At 44.9% G+C, this 8,489-nt stretch overlaps 3 long non-coding RNA genes across 3 annotated transcripts in view; 2 read left to right on the top strand and 1 right to left on the bottom strand.

The window, feature by feature from the left end:
- Window positions 1-4,102, top strand: part of LOC115290796 — a 16,900-nt gene extending 12,798 nt beyond the window's left edge. The window contains exon 3 of the long non-coding RNA XR_003908204.1: window positions 3,735-4,102. This is a non-coding gene — a long non-coding RNA (uncharacterized LOC115290796). The remainder of the gene's footprint in view (window positions 1-3,734) is intronic.
- LOC115290798 overlaps window positions 1-8,463 on the bottom strand; it is a 17,966-nt gene extending 9,503 nt beyond the window's left edge. The window contains exons 1-2 of the long non-coding RNA XR_003908206.1: window positions 8,377-8,463; window positions 6,991-7,151 (exon numbers count right to left, since the gene is read on the bottom strand). This is a non-coding gene — a long non-coding RNA (uncharacterized LOC115290798). The remainder of the gene's footprint in view (window positions 1-6,990; window positions 7,152-8,376) is intronic.
- The window catches only part of LOC115290797, a 5,144-nt gene continuing 1,412 nt past the window's right edge, over window positions 4,758-8,489 (top strand). The window contains exons 1-2 of the long non-coding RNA XR_003908205.1: window positions 4,758-4,833; window positions 4,942-5,124. This is a non-coding gene — a long non-coding RNA (uncharacterized LOC115290797). The remainder of the gene's footprint in view (window positions 4,834-4,941; window positions 5,125-8,489) is intronic.

The following is an 8,489-nucleotide window of genomic DNA, read 5'->3' as shown; positions in this document are numbered from 1 at the left end:
CAGAGCGGCTGCACCAGTTTACATTGCCACCAACAGTGTAGGAGGGTGCCCATCTCTCCACACCCTCTCCAACAACTGTAGTCTTTTGCTTTGTTCATTTTAGCCACTCTGACTGGCGTGAGGTGGTATCTCAGTGTGGTTTTGATTTGTGTTTCCCTGATGATGAGTGATGTTGAGCATCGTTTTATGTGTCTGTAGGTCATTTGGATGTCTTCTGATAATTTTTAAAAAACAATAAAAAGAAAAAGAAAAGAAGAAAGATTTAGGCCTTTGGTGAGAACTACTTTACAAATCTAAGCAATTTTTTTCTTTACATAATAAAACTTAAACATGGAAGCATAGTTCAAAAATGAGCTCTACTAACCATGTGACCAGGCTGAGTAAAAAACTTCCTATGCGGAAAAAGTTAGAGACAGACTTTAAAAGTTGCTTTCTTGGGACACCTGGGTGGCTGTCGGTTAAGCATCCAGCTTCAACTCAGGTCATGATCTCACGGTTTGTGTGTTCAAGCCCCAGGTGAGGCTCTGTGCTGACAGCTAGCTCAGAACCTGGAGCCTGCTTTGGATTCTGTATCTCCCTCTCTTTCTGACCCTCCCCTGCTTGCACTGTCTCTATTTCTCAAAAATAAAACTAAAAAACAATTTTTTTAAAGTTGCCTTCTTGAAACTTTAAGCACCACACTGTGTTCTCAAATCACACTCAGGCTCTGCTGTGGAGTGTGGAAGTCTCCAGAGAGAGCATCTTTGCCTCAAGGGCAAGGATGACCCCAGCTGAGGACAGGTAGGGCTAGAGAGCCGCCTAACAATGGGCATGCACCCAGGGAGAGGGCCTACCCATTCTATCACCTCCTGAATCTTCTTTAATGTGCCCAGGCACCTGGGAACATTTCCCTGGGGTGTCTCCAGATGGTTCCATGCTTGCTCTTCCTTCTTGCTCCCTGAGGGCAAATGGATCCTTGGTCTGAACACAAAGCAGGTTGTTGTTTTTTTAATTTTTTAACATTTATTCATTTTTGAGAGATGGAGAGAGATGGAACATGAGTGGGGGAGGGTCAGAGAGAGAGGGAGACACAGAATCCACAGGAGGCTCCAGGCTCCCAGCTGTCAGCACAGAGCCTGACGCGGGGCTCAACCCACAGATGGCGAGATAATGACCTGAGCTGACGTCAAACGCTTAACCAACTGAGCCACCCAGGTGCCCCAACATGAAGCAGTTCTTAATACCTAGTGAAAGGAGCAAGTTCAGAGCTTGCAACTATCCATTACCTTTCTGCTTTCAGAAGTACTGGTGTTTATTCCAGTATGTTCAATGACCTCCTGCCAGGGCAAGGTCCACAATTCCCCCCAGTGCCATGGTTCTTAAGCTTTAGGTCATCAGAATCGTCTGGAAAGTTTCTTAAAACCCAGATTGGTGGTCCCCACTCCCGGAATTTCTGATTCAACAAAAGTCAAAGGATTTGCTTCTCTAACACGTTCCCAACAATGTCACTAGTCTGGGAACCCCACTTGGGGAAGCTGGGTCCCAGGAGAGTCTTGACTCTCCTAAAATTCCATGCATGAACTGTGTCCATGTGCCTAACCGGTTTTGTCCCAGACCTTGCTTCAGAGCTTTCATCAGAACCTCAAAGTGAAATAAACCACAAACAAACAAAAGCCAATAGCTTTAAGAACATTTACTCAGGCAAAATGCCTGGAGGGATGCTGATCCCAAGGAGAAGAGAACACATCACAGAGGAAGTATAAACGCAGTGGATAGAGCAAAGCTAGTTCCACTGTGAGGGCTCAGAATTGCTGGCTATGAGCTGCGTAATGGTTGATAGGCTCAATCGAAATAAAGAGATTTAGATAGGAATTAATATTCTCACCCTACAGGAATTTATTTTTAATTATAGATAATTATGCTGAGTTACAACAAGATGATTGGAAGCATTACGCTAATTCAGGAGTAATAAAGCATGAATTACTGATGCAATCTTTAAAAATGTAACCTATCAATCAACACTGGAACAGCAACAGACAAAGGCAACGATCTGACATTATTCTTTTATTGTATCATAGTTAAAGCTGGCCTTCAACTTACCCTTTAAAAGCCTCCTTAGGGTAATGAGATGCCAGTACCTGCATCTCCACACAGAGCCAAACGAGGCCCTATATCCCCGCAGGCTGCCCTCACCATTGGCTGGTTCCCAGAACCCTTTGCTTTTTAGAGGTGATGGAACAGACAATATAAGCACAGACTTGTGTCCAGTCAGACTTGGCTCAAATCTCAGCTTTGACTTCTACCAGTTTTATGACTTTGAGCAAGTTACTTCTACCTCACTAGCCTCAGTTGCCTTATCTGTGAAATGAGAATGAGAGTCTAGCCTCCCAACAAGCCCTTCGGGACCCAGTTTTATGGAATAGGACATAGCAGAATGCCTAGTTTTCATATAACTAACATTGTAGCTTGTAGGTTAAGGACAGCTCCCGAGCTTGAAGGTCAAGTTAAGATCTTTTTGGTCAGTGCTAGGAGAAAATTCTGGGCTTGCTGACTAAACATTTGCCCAATGTATATCCTTCCTCCCAAGTCTAAGAGACCACAGACTGAAGAAGACAAAGAAGGAGGAGGGGGAGGGGAGAGGAAAATAATAAATGTCTCCCACACAGTGACTGCTCATATCTATAGCAGGAAAGCTGATGACAGGCTACGTTAGTCAAAGTGAAAATACTTCATGGGCGGGGGGGACAGTACTGAGCACCCTCTACCAGTCAGTTTTGCTTGCATATTATTACATAATGCACTTCTTATGAAGGAAAGAAAAAACAGAAAAATGTAGTCCAAATTCATGGCCAGTGAAAGGTGGGGTTGAGACTAAAACACAGATCTGTCTTACTCCAAATGTCACATGTTTTTAGTTTAAACCACATTGCCTTTCCCAAAATAACTGACTTCTACTTCATGACATTGCTTTTCTAAGTGGACGAAAGATGGTGGGTATATAGAGAAGAAAAATCAAAATGCACCTAAATAATTGAAAGTAAATCAAGAAAAAAGCAATCACCGCCCATCCCCCCCACCCCGCCTCCTGTCCCCCAGACACAACCAGAGCAAACATTAGCGACCAGACACACAAAATTACTCAACACAAACTACATGATGAATCTCAGACTCCAAGACCTTATTTCTCTCATCTGGAACCCAGTTAATCATAGTTGCCCATGAGGTCAAGGGCCTGTTGAGGGCAGCAGAGAGTGGGAACTTGGTGAACACCTTTGGCTATCAAAGTGAGAACCAAGATGGAAGCCAACAAAAGGCCTCGCCTGGCGAGATGTTATTGATACTTGAGAATTGGGCTCTGTGTGAAAAGGTAGTCCTATGTGAGGATACAAGACAGGAGTTTGCACTTGGGTCCAGCCTGACATTTGCGTTTGGGTCAGAGTGGCCAAAGGGTCTTAACCAGAGAACACACTGCCTTAGCAGTGAGTTGGATGTCCAAGGAGAGCTGGTGGGGTTAGAGTCCACATGGTACACACTGCAGGGTGCAAACATGCTGTTTTACTGGCCCTTAGAACAGACCCCCTTGGCTTAGCTTCCCCCATATAACCGCGTGGTAAGACAATGGAGCTGGGTGGGCACAGACCTACTTAGCTACTTGGCGGGCCCTGGGAAGCATGAATTTGAGGCTTCCGGGGTTCAGTGGACATTATTCCAGGAGATAACCTTGAACTTGACAACATCCATTGTTGAAATTGTAGGTGTCACACACAGAAGTGGAATTCAGAGCCTGCACACTGGAATGCTTCCCCTCTGCTGCCCAAACAGAAAATTCGACACACAAAAAGTAAAGACGACGTCCATGTTCTGATCCACACCTTAACCATAAGGAGCCGCCGTCATGGGTCATGCGTTATGCTCAATCTAGTGAATACAAACTGAATACATCATGACCGCTGTTGTCCACGAGGCCAGAGCAGTGTTACTCCCGGGGAAATGGGACCTGTACATAAGATGATTTGTAATGCTGCCTTGGCATCTGCTAAATGCCAAGTAAGAGGGTAAACAATAAGGAATAAAGGTGTTCTGAAGTTCATTGTGGTCTGAGATGATTTAGGCTGGCTTCACAAAGAAGGTAGGACATTAACTGGATCTTGGGTGTGGGTGGTAGAACAATAGAAAGGAGGGTATTCAAAGAATGGAAAATTGCATGAGCTAAAGAGAAGCCAGTGGAAGGTGTGGGGCAAGGTTAGGGGCTGATGAGTAGATCAGTCTGGCTGAAGTTGTAAATTCATGTGCAAAGAGAAACATACAGCCAAGCACTTTAAGAATTATCTCACATTGCAATTTGTAAGACCATATATGATATCGTGGCCTCTAATCGTGAACTTGGGAAAATGTGATCTTCCTTTGTCACCACCTACTAAACCCAGATAAAGCCCTGAAGCCAGGAAAGGAAGTCCCCTTGTGATTCTATCCCCGTGTCCCCTACCACAGCCTGTGGGACTCAGCAGGCTAAATGAACTGATCCAACTTGTTCTCTCTACTTTGACAGTTGTATTCCTGATGAAAGCTTAGTTAGCAAAACTCATCTTGGGGCCTTGGGGGTTACCTTTCCAGGTGCACAATTATAAAGTTATTGTTTTCCTTTTGGGATTAAAAATAGTAGAAGAATCACATTTAAGAAACCAAACATCATTAAGCAAATCCATCCATTCACTTAAGTGAGGCATTCTCTTCCTCTCACCACGTCAGGGCAGATTTCTCCTATTTTCCTATCCGCGGAGGAGTCCAGTAAATCACACAGCTTCTCCAGGCAGCTGTGCAGAAGAGACTGCAGCATTTTTTCTCCTTAAGGAGGTATGATTACTGACCGGTTTTAGAAGACCATAGTTTAGCACTATTAACAGCAGATGTAACCCATTGCTCTTAATTAATTGATCCTATCACATGCAATTCTCGTTATAGAAGCTCTGCTATACCAAAAATGCCTACGTTTGGAACTGAACACGTGCCTGACTGGATGAATGAAGGAACATACCCAGGAAGAGCTGTTGGGGACCACACTCAAGATGTTTCTCAAAGTGTAGACAGTGAGCCCCCTGATCAAAACCAGCCAGAATGCTTATCTAAAATGCATCGTTCCCCAAGGTAAGGCTCAGAAATCTGAATTTTAGCAGATTCCTGGGTGATTCTCACAGCTCTCAAGGCAAGAATCTTTGCTGTGGGTGGAGGAAAGCAGGAGGGAGGGAAGAGACTTTGGAAGTCGTGGAAGCGAAGCTAAACAGTTGTCTGTAATGGATCCTGACTGCAAGGCTGGGAGAGAGGCCGGCAGACAGAACTCCAGTTATATACCCCGATGCTCCTGCAGGCAGAAGGGCCCTGAATGTATAATACTATGGGGGGGGGGGCGGTGGAGGGCGTCATAAAAGATAACTAGAGGGTCATAAAAATAAAAAAGAGTTTGGTGTGGGACACTGAGAGCTGCCTCCTGGGATGCAGACAAACAAGGTGTCATGCACCAGCGCGGGTGATGACTGCTCCTAGGACAACATTGCTGCCTTCGGTTTCCCAGGGCTCTTGCACCCTTTCAGGAATGGACCAACACAGACTGGGGGACTGTAGGAGCTCCCTGGGACAAGGCAGAAGCCTGCAGAAGCAGGTCCCCGTAGCCAAAGATGGGAGCCTTTGGAAAGAGTATATGGCTTTAATAAGTTGTTTGGGCTTTTATGTTCAAGTAACAAGGATCACAGGACACTTGGTTTTTAAGATCAGGGCACCTGAGAAGGTGGATCTGAGAACTCTGTGCAGATTGGGTCGGGGAGGGCAGTAATCACAGGCAGGGAGTCCTGCAAGGAGACTACCCTTAGGGTTTCCCCATTGCAGTCTGCCCTGTTCTTCTGACAGCTTCACCATTTCCTGCCAGCTCTGATTATTCCAGACCCACTCCCTACAGGGTAGAGACCATGTCTTATCACTCCTTGTGTTCCCTAGTATGTATACTGATGAAGTGCACTGAGCAAGCTCCATCTAGGCATGCCATCTCCTAGTACAGAAAATGTACTTGATTTTTAATTCACTGCAAATCATATAGAGTGGCTTTGTGTTTCCTTCATTCAACAACTATTTACTGATGCCTAGTTTGTGGTAGACACTGGACTAAACACTAGGAATAAAGTAGGGAGAAGAGACCCAGCACCTGCTCCGATGGGGACTACTGGCTAAGGGGGGACAGATACAAGAGGCAGAGAATGTGCAAGGGTGTTTTGGGCCGAAGAATAACCCATGCAAAGGAGCAGAAGCCCCAAAGAGAGTCATATCCTCCGTGTAAGTCAAGTAAGGGTCACATGAGGTGGGACAGTAGGGGTGAAGGAAAAGCATGACCTTCAATGCCCTGCAAAAGAATGTGAAATTTGACCCATAGACACTAGGGAGCCATTAAAGACTTTTAAGCAGGTGAGTTCATTGACCAGACTGGCTTTTAGAAAATAAACTTTGTAACAAAGCACAACATGAACCAGAACAGACCAGCCTCTTGAGACAGTTAGGCTCAGAGTGTTATTACAAGAGTTCACGTGAAAGATAATGAAGACCTGAGTCAAGATTGTGGTCTCAAGAAGCCAGGAGGCCACAAATGAGAGGCTCTATACCCTTTGTAATCGGCTGAAAGGGGAGAAGAACTGAAAAATGTCCCTGTCCTGACAACCATATGGATGAGAGAAGGCTCTTAATTAAAATCTGCCATAAGGTGGAGATTGCATGAAGCAGGCTGACACGTTCGGTTCTAATTCATCCTCCACATGGCACTCAGAGCCCACTGAGCTCACGGCCACGGCCACAGTTCTCTTCTGCTCTGAGCACTCCAGGCACTGCCATTAGTTAACCTCTTCAGGCACAAACTCATCACCTCCTAATCCAACCAGTATTTGTGACAGGTCTACTTTGTTAACGTCCGGCAGTTGGTGTCCTTTCACGGAGCAGTGGATTAAAACTGGTGAATTAAGATGCAGCTCCTACCTTTACAAAGCTCACAAGCTAAGAGTCACTGAAGCATTCATTTTTCCCACAAGCCAGGTCAGATGCTGAGCACCTGGTATATCAGATGAATAGGTTACTGGGCCAGAAAATCCACATCCAGAAACGAATTAGCGCTGGCGAAGCTCTGATACTGATGATTCCTGTAATGCACAATTTCAAATCTTAGTTCATTAAGACAATATTATTGTTCTCATTTATTATTTTTAGAAATTTATCATTTAACATAGAATATTGCCCTTTGCTATCTTAGGTGCATAGATTAGGTTACCTATAAGTATCTCCTTTGGGAATAAAAAAATCTACTCTTCCACAGTGAAACGTAGCTTGGCAGTTTAAAAAGCACTGGAATAAAACCCGGAGCTCACCCCTTCACGCTACACATCCAGGGTGTCTAGGTCTGCACTGCTTTGACAGTCATCAGCTGTCACTGTGGCCTGCACTGCTTTGACAGTCAACAGCATGATTTCCATACAATTCTGTGACCCCAGCCCTGTTTTGGACAACTTTTTCTAGATTTACTATGAGTGCCCATAGGATGCAAACACAGCTGCTTAATTCAATGTTAAAAATTCAGTCAACTCCATTTATTTTTTCCTCCAAAACACCAGCCAAGTGTTTGGACTGATTTTTTTTCCAGAGAATTTATTGGTTCACATCACACAGACAAGAACTCTATGTCCAAAGAACTTGGAGTTTCAAAGCGACATGATGATGCAATGCAGCATTTTGACCAAATTCCATCCTGGATTTGATGAACCCACCCCAACGGGGAGGAGTGGCTGCTTCTGGGTTGAACTTGTGCTCAAGGCAGTGGAGCCTGGCGTGAACACCACCGGCTGGTGTGCACGTCCTCCTTCTGTCACCTGGGCTAACACACACACACACACACACACACACACGTTTGCTCAGGTGTTAGTGAACTGTCTGAGCCAGCTGATTTCCAATGATCCACCCAGCTCTGCAAATCAGACAATCCCAAGAACGTCTCTTAAAGAACCGTTCTCCAACTTTGTCATTCTGAGTAAACATGATCTGGTCACGCTGAAATTTCCTGTTCTTGGTAATTACAATTAATTAGCAGAAGACCATGGCATAAAAAATTAATCACAGTGCAAGGAGGATTATAAAAGCTAGCCAGATGGTGATGAGATGAACTAAGAGAAGAAACTTCTTTTTCATTTTCAAAACCCTGTTTTGAGCATTTTGTAGGCTTCTCGGACTTGGGTGATTACCAGCAAGTCATTACTGGGTTCTTGCAAGCAGGACCCGGCCTGGGCTCCTCCCAACTCTGAAAGACTTCACTCCGGTCTAAAGTTTCATTTGGAGCCTGTGCAGAAATATGGTGTTGATGGTAGTGAGATTTACCTCTTTCTGTGTTTGAGGACAAAGAGCCCTCTGACAGGGGTAGGAAGAAGGCTTCCCTGTCCAGATGGAGCCAGTCAGGTCCAGAGCGTCTGTCCTGTTTGCTGTAAAGCTAA

Source organism: Suricata suricatta, chromosome 4 (assembly GCF_006229205.1).
Source record: "Suricata suricatta isolate VVHF042 chromosome 4, meerkat_22Aug2017_6uvM2_HiC, whole genome shotgun sequence".
Lineage (NCBI taxonomy): Eukaryota > Metazoa > Chordata > Mammalia > Carnivora > Herpestidae > Suricata > Suricata suricatta.
The sequence above is the reverse complement of the archived record's forward strand: the minus strand, read 5'-3'. Positions and strand labels throughout refer to the sequence as shown.